At 36.2% G+C, this 13,812-nt stretch overlaps 1 protein-coding gene across 8 annotated transcripts in view; it reads left to right on the plus strand.

Moving 5' to 3' along the window:
• acsl4a (acyl-CoA synthetase long chain family member 4a) overlaps window positions 1-13,812 on the plus strand; it is a 33,235-nt gene that overhangs the window by 228 nt on the left and 19,195 nt on the right. For 3 of the 8 annotated variants that reach the window (XM_088649184.1, XM_088649190.1, XM_088649189.1), the window contains exon 2: window positions 11,415-11,476. The gene's annotated coding sequence lies outside the window, so the exon portion shown is untranslated. Of the gene's footprint in view, window positions 1-8,604; window positions 8,909-11,414; window positions 11,477-11,934; window positions 11,979-13,812 lie in introns of those variants that run through there. The other 5 variants (XM_088649187.1, XM_088649186.1, XM_088649183.1 and 2 more) reach the window with 4 other exon arrangements.

Genomic DNA, 13,812 nt, shown 5'->3' on the forward strand with positions numbered 1-13,812 from the left:
GCCTTTACATTAAAAACATCCAGTAGTCCTAACGTGCTTGCCTCATGAGGAAGCAAAACGTGTCCGTAACTGTACTAGTTCCTCTTGTGTGCTGGGACGTGTCTACAGCGAGAACTAACGTGTTTTAGCGATTAGACAGGTAGGTCATATCTTGACTGGCTTTGTGAAATAAATAAAACGAAAGTGATGGGAGCACTTAGTTAAACCCGATTTACCAAAACTAGTTGTATGCGTCTCTCTTAATGTGATGTTCGCTTCCTTGATGTATTTCCATCATTAGCCGCTGCAAGAAGAAAAAGCGCCACGTTCAGAATAACATACCGGAAGCATGATCAGGACCTCGCCTCTGGCAAGAGAAGCGTGACAGTTTCAAAATGATCAATGCTGTCCGCGCAGTAGTCTGAAATTAATAGTTAGACAGGTGATTGTTGTCCACGCATTGTTTTCTAACGCTCATAGCTGTAGATAGCTCTAGGGGATCAGAATACGGTACCCAACAGAAGTGATAGTGTTTGCCCTGTAATGTTTTATTCATCTAAACGGTCGTGATGAAAAGGAAATAGATTTTATCGAGAATTGTAAGGAATCGGTAGCTTGATTCGAATTTTTGACGGGTTTTTCTTGGGGAAAAAAAGGTAACCATTGTTGATCTTAAATGAAATCTTTGGTATGTTAATGAGCGAAGACGATCTGTAAAGACAGTGTTACCGGATAGTTTTACCCTTTATCTTGCGTGCATCAAGTGACACCGGGTACAGTCTGCGATGTAGGTGATAGCCATATTTGAATCCCTTTTTTTGTGTTCTATAATATAGTCGGATTAGGAATATTGAGTCAAGAAACGTCGCTTTCCTGTCGGTAAACACCGTTTTCCTGTAAAAAGAACCCTTAAAATGAGTTGATTGGAATTTGTTTTATAACGCTTTCGATTAAAAATTAATCTCCTGCGTGAAGTTAATACTTTGCCCTTAGATCTCGGAAAACACACGTCATGTGAAGGTCTATCATGGTACAGTTTGGCAATGCTCTTGTTTTAGATCTAGTTCGACTTCATATAAAGGGGAAACTAATGACTAAAGACAGAAAAGCCTTTCAAAGACCATGCAAACTAAGATAAACTGTAAGATTTTTTTTTAAAAAGACAAGTACTACGGCGGCCTGACCAAGCGCCATTAATTTCGAGACGTATGAGACAGCTCTCCTTGTCACAAACCCACCCCCTACGTTTAAATTAAAAGCAGATCAATTTACGAATGACAGTTGCTGTCAGACAGAGCTACCCTATCAGTTGTTAGTTGTTAGCTGAATCCAGCAGCACAGTAATAGAACGAAGACATCCGACGATGTCGTTTCTATAGTGACGATGGGGCGCATGTGGGGTTACCTTATTAAAAATTGAACAGATGGCTCGGAAATATGTTTAACGAGCGGTAGTTAAAAACCTGTTCTTTTTTCAGATTTTTAACATTGTTTTCGTTAAAGCTTTTCCAAATGTCAGCGGACCTTTGATATACTATACTCGATAAGAAACAAAAATCATATATCCGTCAGTTTGTATACAATGTATAGTCCCTTACGACTGGCGTTTATTGGAAGCGTTTTACTACTGTTTCTTGCTTTTCTGAGTCGGCAGTCAACGAGTTCATTCCCCCTAGCCACCCACCCCAACAACGAGCTGAGGTTACTTTCGGTTAAGGGTTGCGTGTAAAAAGGGAGGGAGGGAGGGAGGGACATGTGACGTCATGCACGCTTTTGGCTGGTTGGTTCTGGGTGTATGGTGTGTTCTGCGGTGACATTGCTGACGTCAGCGGCAAGACCTCATCTTCCTTTTGGATTTTATTTATTAGGCCAACATCTTCTATTGTTGTAACAGTGGGTTATCAAATAGCTTTTCAAATATCTTGTGACTTTTTCATCACGTTGTTTTGTTGTTGTTGTTGTTTTTTTGTCGTGGACTTCCTAGATTCTTTCTTTAATTCTTTTGGGTAGGAGCTTTCTCAGTATACACACTAATCTATGCCAATGTAATCTCCTTTCTGCTGATTTTACAAATTTTCCCAATTAAACCCATTTGCTTTAAGACCAGGACAGTAACTATGAGGGTTCTGGTCTGTTCATGGGAACAGAAATAATTTCCAACTCACAACTATATTAAAATAATAACATTCATGATAGACCAATGCCACTTACATCATTATAGTAAAACAAATGTAATTCTTTTAATTGAATATATGTAGTAGAAAATAGGCATGTTTTTAATAAAAAATAATGCAGACAGGGAGTTGCTATACACGTACATAAACCTCCTTCATTATCTGTAGCACTTTATTTGTAGGAAATTTACGGTGATCTAAATATGTTTCTTTTGCATGGTAGTAAAACCTTTGCTGGTAACTTTTTGAACAATCAGCCTTTTAGTGTGTAGTGAGATTCAGGCATCATTGAACAGCATGGATGCAGACTTAGTGCAATCAGTTGTAAACTAGCTTGTAATGTTATTGTTGACCATAAAAATCCACAATTAAATAATTTCTGTGGATGTTTCCTGATAAGAGAGCTGCGGGGGAAAAAGAGGGTTGCTTTTCGGTCTAGAAAGACTAGCATTGATAATCTGCATAACGTTTCTGGAGCTGTCGCCTTATTTCCACCTGTTGTGACACAGCAGCTGCTCAGAGTGGTGTGAGCCACGAGCTCCAATATAATTGGCTACTTCAGATAGTACAGTGCTGCAGAGAAATAAGAGATGGTGTGCTATTGATTACTCAGATTACATATGAGACCTTATATTGAAATAGGGTGGGATATATTTTCAGACTTAGGGATCTGTTCTTGGAGGTGATGGAGTTGCAGTACATTGGCTGTTTTTTTTGCTAGTTCTGGCTAAGGGAGATAAAAAGATCCCTGCTTAAACTCTAAAGGCACAGTTATGCCCTTGCTGTGCTTTTCCACATATATTTAGGACCCATTGCACCCAAAGCCTGAATTAAATCATATCTTTAACTTGTCCAGCACTCTCAAATGATAAAACATAGGCTTGATGATGGGCTTGGTTTACCTGAGACGTTTTTTCTTTCTACCAAACAGAAACTGGATTTGTGAATTTGTGATTGCTGGATGGGTCCTAATTATTTAACTTGGGCAAAAGTATGGGTTACTGTGTTTACTGTAGTCAGCCCCAAAATTCTATTACATTTCGTTGACACAATCATGCTGATGCAGTTCTGAGACAGTTTGGAAGTCCACAAACCTTATGCGTCCTCTCAGAGCCTGCTACAGTAATACCAGACTCCAAACCCTCGATTGATTTCTGTTTCTCTATTCAAGACATACATCCTACAAACACATATTCAAGCTTTATTTGGCAAGCGTGGTGCTGTTCCTATTTGACTTAATCGTACACGTTAAGTGATGTGCATGATTAAATTGTTAAGTGAGAATATTTCACAGTCCCTGGAGCAACACAAATTCAAACAAAATCGAAACCAAATATTTCTTCAGTCTTTCTTTGTTCCCTTAACATTGTTACTTGTGTCATATTTGTGTTTTCGAGGGAGTTGATGTGAAATGCAGCTTTCGGCTATAGCCTATATAAAAGTAATGCCATGCACAGACAAATAGCTATCCTTGAATGCGTTTGAAAATGTAATTTCAGTTTTATCCTACAAAGGGCTGAATATTTAAAGTTGGGTTTAGAAGAGGTGGCTGGGAAAGGGGTTGTAAGGAATCCCACTATAAAATACTTTAAAAGCCTAACCCTTACATTTAAGCATTAAATACATAATCATTGGAAATGTAAGTCTAAACTAGGACTTTTGCAAAAAAAAAAAATGGAGTAGGTGTGTAGTACAGACAACCTGATATTTTCAAGTTTTCAGTTGACATGTTTGGTGAAATAGTAAATTAGCATGGCAAGACTACTAAATGCCTCTGTGGATTCTTCTGTGAAAGGTAAATGGTTGTTTACATTTGCATGCTGTCTTTGAACTGTGCTTGTGTATGACATTGAGATTTGTTTGTGGTATTTAGCACAAAGGAATATTGGAAAAAATTTGAATTTTTGGCAAGTAATTGGTAGGTACCATCACAGAGTGTTTGTTGTAGGGTATATACATAACTGAAAATGCAAAAAACATATTGCCTAAGTGTATTTACAAAACACAAACAAATAAGGCTTGTTTTCCCTTAAGATGCATTTAATTGTAAACGGATATAAATAAATCGATTACAGCGAAACATTGGGAAATACAAATTTTGTAGGCCTACATGTAGAATTACTTATTTTCTACATTAAGATTTGTCGATAGATTGTACTTTGTTGCTGATGTGTTTATATAACTTTACAGAGATAGAGCCCACTTTCCTGTTTAAGAAGAATTATCAGTCCTTATTTACAATATTCTGATAATTCTTTATTTTAGTTTGTACCTTTGAGATCTGGAAAACATGAGCTTTTAGACACAATGTAAGGTGGTGTTATGGAAAATATGGTTCATACGTCTGTTAGTTAAAATGCAGTAGTGTGGGACCTTTAAATTAGTTCCACGTAAATTGTTTCCCAGTTTGTCTCAGTATTGTTCTGTTACCAGGATTACATACAGTAATATGACCACCATGTTTGCGTTGTGTTAGTGTAGTTGAGGCTTTATAAGCATTAAGGAGGATTGCTGTGCTGTGGGATGTGTAGCCTTTACCATTGACTCCTTTCAGTGTGAAATAAGATTTTACTACTCTTCAGATTCAAGATAAGAATATGCTGTTCTTCAACAGAAATCATAAGCCACCAACATCCTCCTCCTCCACCCAAAGAAAGAAAATTAGTGCTGACTTGTTTTTTTTTATTTCCATAACCTCTTACTTCCTTTTGATAGTAAGGCTGTTTCCTGCAAATGATGACAGCTTAAAGGTATTTTTATCAGGGCAATGGTCTTCAAATAGATGTTGGGGATTTAAATGGATAGAGAATGAATTCTGTTTTTGTGTAGGGCCAAGTAAGTGAAGGGTCAGTGAGGAAATAATTCTTGCATCTTTATTTGTTCTTGATGTGTCACTAATTCTGTGACTTATAGTGTTCTTGTTGAGTCACGGAATCTAGTGTATGCTCTTGTATTTTAATAAAAGTTATAGTTAAATAACTTCATACTTGTGTGTGTATATGCAGTATATACATATTATTGTATCATTATTTGATCTGACTAAATTAATTTAGGCTACCTTTGCTCAAACAAATCTATCACACATACTGTGTCACCTTTGGTGTGATGCTCTTTAATGTCCATCTATACTGAAACAAGATTTCAAGTGACTACCATGAGCTTCACAGCTTCACCATTTTTGATCATTTAGTGTAATTAAAAAAATTTCTACAACTAATTTTAGTACGTCACCTTGCATCATATACTGTTCACTTTCAGCTTTGAATGCTAAGTATCTGGATAATACTTTTATATCGTTGAGTAATCCTGAGACTGGAACCCACAGTCTTCCTGTTCCAAGTAAACAGCTCCCAACCACTAATTCTTTCTGCTGCTCCACAAGTAATGATTGAGGAAAAAAATAATTTTGACTAACGTTCATCTACCAACCCTTTTGCTTGTGCGATTTCTTAAATAGAAAGATGTCCTGATTGTGCCATGATTCTTTGTGAGCACAGTTACAATTGTGGATTGCTGTTGATATGGTGCTGTTTAATTTATTTTTGAGGTTAAGGCCTTGAGTTGCAGTGGAGTTCACTTCTGATCAAATGCTGAACGCTGTGATGCATCTGATAACCCGGCATTGCAAAACAACTGTAATAACCTTGTCTGAAGAGACAAGCAAATGTGTAAAGTAAGGAGCAAAATGCTTATTGTTCAACATCTGTTCAGTCATGATGATGTAGTCCGATCCGGATGTTTTCTTTCATATTTCACCAGTAGTACACTATTCGTTTTGAGGAACTACCTATTTCTTGTTTACTAACTAGACTAACAACTAACAACCAAGGAAAACAATATCAATATACAAGTTTATATCCCTCTGTATATACTCACATAGTGTGCCCTTTACAACAGTTTTGTTTTTAATTCCAATGTATTTATTTTCTTGTCAATCTTAGCAACATTATGTCATAAAGAATCTTTTCAAATTGAAAGAAATATATGAGCCTGGAAATGGGACAAGAAAATGTGGGCTTAATAATATTTTTAACTGTTTTAGTGTCATTAAAAAGATGTCCTGGAAAAAAAAAACATTTTAATTTCCATTGGTTATTTTTACCAAAAAATAAACTTAAGAGCTTTTCGGTTCCAGCTAAAGGAGAGAAAACATTTCAAAGTGGTCAATGAAATATAGGTTTATAGATTTAATTCATTATTTGAAGTTTTTCATGTCATATTTTTATAATGATATAAGTGGTTAAGTGTTAAGAGGCAGAGTTTGTGGGATTTGTAATAACTGGTTTGCATTAACAGAATTCCAGACCATAAACATCAGTATTTAACTTGCCAGTAACCTTTTACCTACTTGGCCTAAGAGGTAAGACATTATGTACCCACCTTCCTCTTTTACATCAAGAATCTCTGTTAACTCTGTTGTATATTACTGTATTACGTCACATACATAGGAAAATACCAAAGGATACTTCAACAGATTAGAATGTGTGTGTGTGGCATTCAGTTACTCACTGTGTTTATGTAGCTTTTTCGTGCATCTATTTGCTAAGATTTGTGTTAGGATCCGATTATTAAAAATATCTGAAGTTGTGCTTTCGTTATTTTTTTTTAAAAAAGCTTTTTGTTTTAAAACGCACATGGGGGAAAAAAAAACCTACTTACATTAGTGTCCATATTTCACAAGTCCTCGAGTCTTCATTTATTATTTATTGTAATCTGTTTAAATTTTATTTCCAAGTTAAACAATTTATGCAGTATTTATCAAACAGTTGTGCAAGCTGTCCACCTTTGGGCCAGCCTTTCTATTTCTGTGGTCTTGCCTTTATCTGAGTAAAGATATCTTTCAAGGCTCTTGTGTTTGGACAGCATCTATGTTGTGGAGATAATAAATGTTTTTTTTTCACTTCCAATCGGCCTTTATGTTTGTTTTAAAGAAATCCACAGATTTCTATATGGAGAGGCAATTTAATGACGTCTGAAAAAAGCAAGAATGGAGAAAAGCCGAGAGAGTAGGCACAAAATCTGGAAAAGTGAATTATGCATTGAGATTTTCACAGCGGTGATATTTTTAATTCAAAACAAGAATCTGAATAATGTTTTGGGGTATGTTTAAACTATAATATTTGTATTTGTTATTGATATTATTTACTATAAGTCCAATATTTTTGGTAGTTAGTCCAATGATAATGCAACTGTTCTTAGAAGAACAAAACAATAAAGTGTCTCTGGACTGTTTTTTTATAAGATAAAAACGATTCTTTGTTTTCAATCTGTTCCTTTCAGAAACTTTAAAGGTCAGGTCTTCATTTTTTGGAGTAGGTTAAGCTTGATCGCCAAGGTTACTGTGTATAAAGGTCAAAATTCTTGGTTTTATGTTGTAATTTAAAGGATGAGGTAAACGCAACAGCCTAGCTAGGGATTGTCTGGCAACGCAGAAACTAGACTATATATTGTAGTCGTTGTTGCATCACTGGCTTTTAAACTATGCCAAAGGTAAATTTTAAGTCGAGGAAAATATTTCCTCACATAGCATTTCTACATGTGATGATGTAAAGAAAATGAAAGTTGGCTAATTCATACGTATTCATATGTTGCAAAGACAGCACTAACTGAAGTAATTTCACAGCTTACTGAAGTACCTGCAAAATAGATCAGTTTTTCTTTGTCTGAACTCTAGCCTATATTTAAAATAGAATTATGAGGAAATTAAATGTATGAGACTGAAAAACAAAGATAACCCATCAGATCTTACTGGCATACATGTGAACTAACAACAGAGCACATTTTGTGTATATGGAATATTTTGTTACCTTAGTTGGTGACAATCTATTGTAACGCTTCGGGATTCACGTGGGCGCCCTCGCCACTGCCGCCTCAGGTCGGCCCCCCCACCGTCGGGGACTCAAACCCGGACCTCCGGCGTCATTCAACAGGGACTCAGCCACTTGAGCCAAAGGGAAATCCCCCGTCAGCACGGCGGCTGCGGTCCCTGTTGAGTGACGCCGGAGGCCCGGGTTCGAGTCCCCGACGGTGGGGGCCGACCTGAGGCGGCAGAGGCGAGGGCGCCCACGTGAACCCCGAAGCGTTACAGTATTTAGCAATTTGCTTTAAACTCGTCCGTGATTATAGATTGATCCTTCAAATCAAGTTATTGAAAAAATCTTTACACAGACAGGTTTTATTGGCCGTAAAGCAAATCTTGTGATTCGTGCTTCAGTGATAGCTCTGTTTTCAATTAGTATGCCTTGTGCGCTTCTAAAGTCCCAACGCTTTCCGCATAGACAAGCCCTCTCATTTTTTTTTCATCCCTGACTTGGAGAACTTCATTTTAAACGTGTCTTTCTTGTTTCTTATCAGCTTATGTAAAAAAATACCACGACGCAATAAGCTGTTAAAAATGATAGTGTTGCAGAACACTTTGTAAGGGGTGTGTGTGTGTGGTTTTGAGCTTTCCGAGAGGGGCTGACTCACAGCCGCATTCTTGTCTAACACTTCTCTGAGTCATGGAATGACGGCGATGGGGACTGTATCATTTCCTTCCAAGGCCGTACATATGATTGGGTAACAGGTTGTGACAGAGAAGAGGCAAAAGTCAAAAGGGTCGCCTCGAAGAAAAACGGACTGCAAAGATTGAGGAGCACTTACTCTGTCGATACCGGAGATATAATGTTTAGAATCTGCGTAGTAGGGCTGACTATTTAATTTTCTCAAAGCAGAAACTTCTGCTGTGAAAGCTTGATCCTTGCGGGAGTCACGAGGTAAGATTTCCTGTTGAATTGTTCTTAAAAGTTTTTGTGCTGCATGACCATACTTGTTGAAAAATAGTTGAAATGATGATAAGAATTCTTAAGTCGTTGAATTTAGCTGTTGGAGGAGAGGGGCTGGGACGGGAGGTTTAGTCCTTTAAAAAGTCTGAATAGTTCCTAACAAGGTAAGAAGGGAGTGTAGTGAGGCACAGAATCTTCTGAATTCTATTTTAGTAAAGATTTTCTTGACTTATTTTGTACGGATTTAATGACTTGGTAAAAACGTGTTAGCCAAGCCATAAACCAAAGGAATATTCCTTTCCAGGAGTGACTTAGTATTTGTTCAGTTTATCAGTAATGAAAAGGCACGTACTTGATATAATCTGGAAGGGACATTTTGTACCAAAATGATGGAAATTCTATGGTTTTTGCTGACTCTCGGTACTAAACCTCAGATTGCAAGTTTTCTTTCAGACCTTTCTTTTAATAGCCACGCTAGGACTCGGAACGTTTGTAATTGTAAAATATATAGGAAATAAAACAACTACAGGGTTTGTTCAACTTTACCTTTAATGCAAACCTATTAGGGTCATTTTAAATTAATAGAGAAAAAAGTTAACTGTGTAGAAAACTACTTTTACTTAGACTAAGCCTTTTCTGCCTTATTGAGAAGAAGGATATCCGATTGATGTATAATACTTTTAAAAGATAAACTGTCTTCTCAGCTCCTTATTGGTAATGAAAATGTTCATTTCAGTTTGTTTTGGATATAATTATGAAGTTTCAATCAGCTTATTGAAAGAGGTCAGGTTAGTAAGGTGTATGTTTACTTCAATAACAGTTTTCAGTGTAGTATACAGTACTTTCCAGTTTCCTCACCCCAGAAGACCTGTATCCACCTACTGAGTCCACACACAGTATGTGAGGGTGAAACTTTTTCCATTGTAGTGCAATGTTTACGTTTGATTTCCATAGATTTCCATAGATACTAGACTTGGCGCAAAGCAAACGGTTCGCTAAAGGGTGTTTAGAACAATACACAAACACGCATATATAATATAACCATCAATTACCAGAAAGCTGCTTATCCTGTTGAGGGTCATGGCAAAGCCCTAGTTAAATGTTAAGCCTAAGTACAAAACAGTACAAAGGACAGCAGTGCTTATCAAAATTGGAAATACAATAATTGGAAAAGTATTAATCTGAGTGTACAAAGTGACTCAGGAATGCCAATAAATCTTTAATCCTGTGTGTTGAGAAACAGTAGTTTGCATGATATAAGGAGTTGAGCAATAACCACAACTGTTTATCTGCCTTCCACTGTCTGATGGTTTAAGGACTGAGTATTGAGTAAGCCAGAGAAGGCATGTCGTATGAGAATTCTGAAAAACATCTGAAAACAGAGAAAATGTCAGGAGGATTCCCATGCGTTCATTGAAAAAATGTCTTATTAATGGCAACAGAACTGAGACCTACAGTAAATACAGACTGATGTCCTGCTTTTTAAGCGAGAGTAGATGATCTGGGTAATTTTGCCAGTGCTGGTGTTGGTCTCACTGCGTTGCACATCTTTTCATGTTACTTTTTGTTTGTATGAACTTCTAGATTTCCCCAAATAAAATACAGAGACCACCCAATATTAAGTCAAGGAATGACAAATCGGTCATTTGATAACGGGGTTTTACTAACAGAACTGGCATATTTATCACATGCAGGAAACACCACAACTTCTTCAGTAAATATTTATAAACAGCCTGTTTTTTGTGGATGTTTGAGGTCGTGTAGGCAGAGAAGCAGCTATTGGGTAACAACCATTTTGTGCTATATATGTGTTTAAAAATGAATTTAGGAGCACTGGTACTTTAATTGTGTTCTTAAATATTGTTGTGCTGTAATATGAACTTTGTTCAGACCTTATAAACTTAAGGTTTTTATTTATAAATACATAAAAGTTGTCATCTTACTGCTTTACGACTGAGGTGTTTATACTTAAGTATACACACATTCCAGGAATCATAATGGTAATCAAGTCTCATATCGCATATACAAGGGAGAGATGCACTTTCAAGCCTTGTAGGATGGACAGTTTAGGGTAACCCAATGTTTGTGTATTTGGGAGGTTTGAGGGAACTCATAGAAGATTGGGAGAATATGCAAATACCACAGATTGGAACCCCATTGGCTGGAATTAAACCCAAGATACTCAATGTGTGGTTTGTGAACATGGCACGCTCTCACAGACATTGAGATATTAATCCTTATTTTCCACTCGAGCTCTTGAACTGCTGCTGCATCTGCTCATTTCTGATGCGGTTTCTGAATATGAATCGCGTGCACTTTTTCTTTAAGTCCAAATCAGATACTGTCTCTTGGTGATAAACTCATTAATTCGGTGTTGGATTATTGCATTTACAACCAGTAATCAAAAGTGTCACAGTCCATGATGTTCTGTCCTGTTATGTACTGGAGTGCTGTAAAGAACTGAAATTACATTACTGGGTTGTTTTTCTTGTTTCAGGCTTGTGTCAGTCCATAAAGGGATAAGAACCTCAATTTGAAGAATTTGCTGGTGAAATTTCTGTAAGTACTGAATTGGTTTAGTAAATCATTTTATTTTTTAAAGATTCTTTTGCTGAATAAAAAAGTTAAACATTGGAATTGGAGACCAGGGACAAGGATTAAAAAAAAAAGTTAAATAGATCACTGAAAATTGACCCCCGTTCTCTACAGTATTTCAGTATTTTTAAAATACTATTTCGTGTGCCTTCAACTTCGTTCTTTTGCCTCACTGAACCCTTCTGTGAGTACATCAGATATGCAAGATTAGTGATCAAAGATAAAAATGTAGATAGGAAGTGACTTTGCTCTGCTTGTTTATCATGCTGTTCACAGAGTTGTCACGAATAATCGCTTGTAATTTTATACTTTTAAGTTATCTTGATCACCATGTAGCACTGTCACACATCCCTGACAATTCTTTAGCTTATTTAATTGTAATGTAAACCATGTTTACAAAGGTTCTTTACTCCTGTTTTTAGAAAAGAGCTCCTTTCCTCTAGAGAAACCTGTGATAAACGTACAGGTAACTTTAGTCTGAGTGGGAATCAGCCACATTTTGATCGTCTAAGGGGACAAGCCTCTGTCGACCATAAAAACATTGAAGTGCATGAGATGCAATATTACTGAATGCTGTAATTTTTTAAATGTAAATTGTTTGAGATGCCCATTAATGCAAGGGTATGGTGTATGAATCTAAATTGTAATCTTTTTTTCACTGCTGGGGTGTATTGTGGATTGACATTCTAAAGCTGATCTTTTGCTGCATGTTGGCTGTGTCTTTTTGTTAAGCTTTTTGCTGTGCTTGTGTGCCATTTTTTCAATGCACTCCAAAGTTTTTGGACTATAAAGTCAGAACTGTTATTTTTTTGCTTTATAGCCAAGCAATGTTTGTGATAATGAGATAATGAATGATAACTACAATATTTTGTTCTGAGATATTTGCGTACATACATTATCACGTACTTCTTAGTATGTTTTTTTTCTAATATGATGAGTATATGTGGTATAACATCCACATGAGATAGTTGGGCTGGACGGCCATCTCTTATTAGTAATAATTCTTATGATTTTATTTATGGTCACTTGAAATAACTAGTTTGAGCATAATTTATTTTTGATCTAATACCACAATATAGTTATACACAGCATAACCCCAAAATGTACATTACATTATACATAGAATTCATATTCATGTCATTAGCAAATACAACTGGTTGACTGTAATGCAAAAATAAGTTTTGGCATTTCTGTACCAATACTTTGGAGGGGACTGTTTAATGCTACTTTTAAATAAAGACTGCATGCTATGATCACTTTGTCTGCGCATTGTTTGAAATCTTTATCAACACCATATAATTACCAATTAATCCTCCACTGCAACTGTAAGGAACGCTTTGAGGTATAAATCAATATTTTGGAATACTCTGGAAATCCAATTTAAAATAATTCCAAGCTCATTTGTTGAAAGGTTATGACATGTATCCAAATATAACATTAATAAATATATTTGTGTGCATCTTCCTTACAAGGACAACTACAGCGGAAAAAATGCTTGACTTCAGACTTTCATTAAAGAAATTGATGAACATATTTTAAAAGCAGTATTCCAGTAGCGTAGTAGTCCAGTACCTTTCAAAATATCGAACTTAAAATTTAAAAGCTTTTCTCTTTTTTTGTTTCATAAATAAGTAAAAAGCTTATTTATGAAACAAAACCCAATACAGTATTCACTGTTGCGGGCTGAGCTTTTTTCAGATCTTGTCTGAAACCATTTTGCCCCCTGGATGCATCTGGTACAATATTTATTTCTTTGTACCTTTTGAGATCTGGAGGCGTAATAAGTTCACTTTGTCCTTAATTTTGGGTGATTTATATCTGTGGAATTTTTTTAATTGTTTTTTACTTATATAGGCGTTTTATGTTTTATTTCATGTGGGGTGTTGATCCAGTTTAAAACATTAATGTTTAAGACGAGAGAACAAATCAGAGTGTATTCTGTCACTTATCACTGATCAGGCCTACTGCTTAAGCAGTTGTGTGTGGAAGTTATTGGAGGAACTTTGAACAATAAGCCATAGTTCATGAAGTGCAACACTTAAAAGCAGCTCTGTGGTTTTGTTTTTTTACAGCAAACTACAAATTATGGCTGGTAGAAGTATAGCCGGTTGTTTTTTTTTTTTGTTCTAATCATATGCGAGAAGCAAATGAATCCTTCCAGTTCCTTTAATGTTGTGAATTGACCTCATTTTACCACAATTTTAAAATGAAATTGCAGACACATGCATGCTCCAACTTCAGCTTTAAAGTGTGCCGCGTATCAAGTTGCAGTTATTATCGTGTAACTAACATTCCTTTTC

This window comes from Lepisosteus platostomus, chromosome 10, assembly GCF_059453375.1.
Source record: "Lepisosteus platostomus isolate fLepPlt1 chromosome 10, fLepPlt1.hap1, whole genome shotgun sequence".
NCBI classification, from domain to species: domain Eukaryota; kingdom Metazoa; phylum Chordata; class Actinopteri; order Semionotiformes; family Lepisosteidae; genus Lepisosteus; species Lepisosteus platostomus.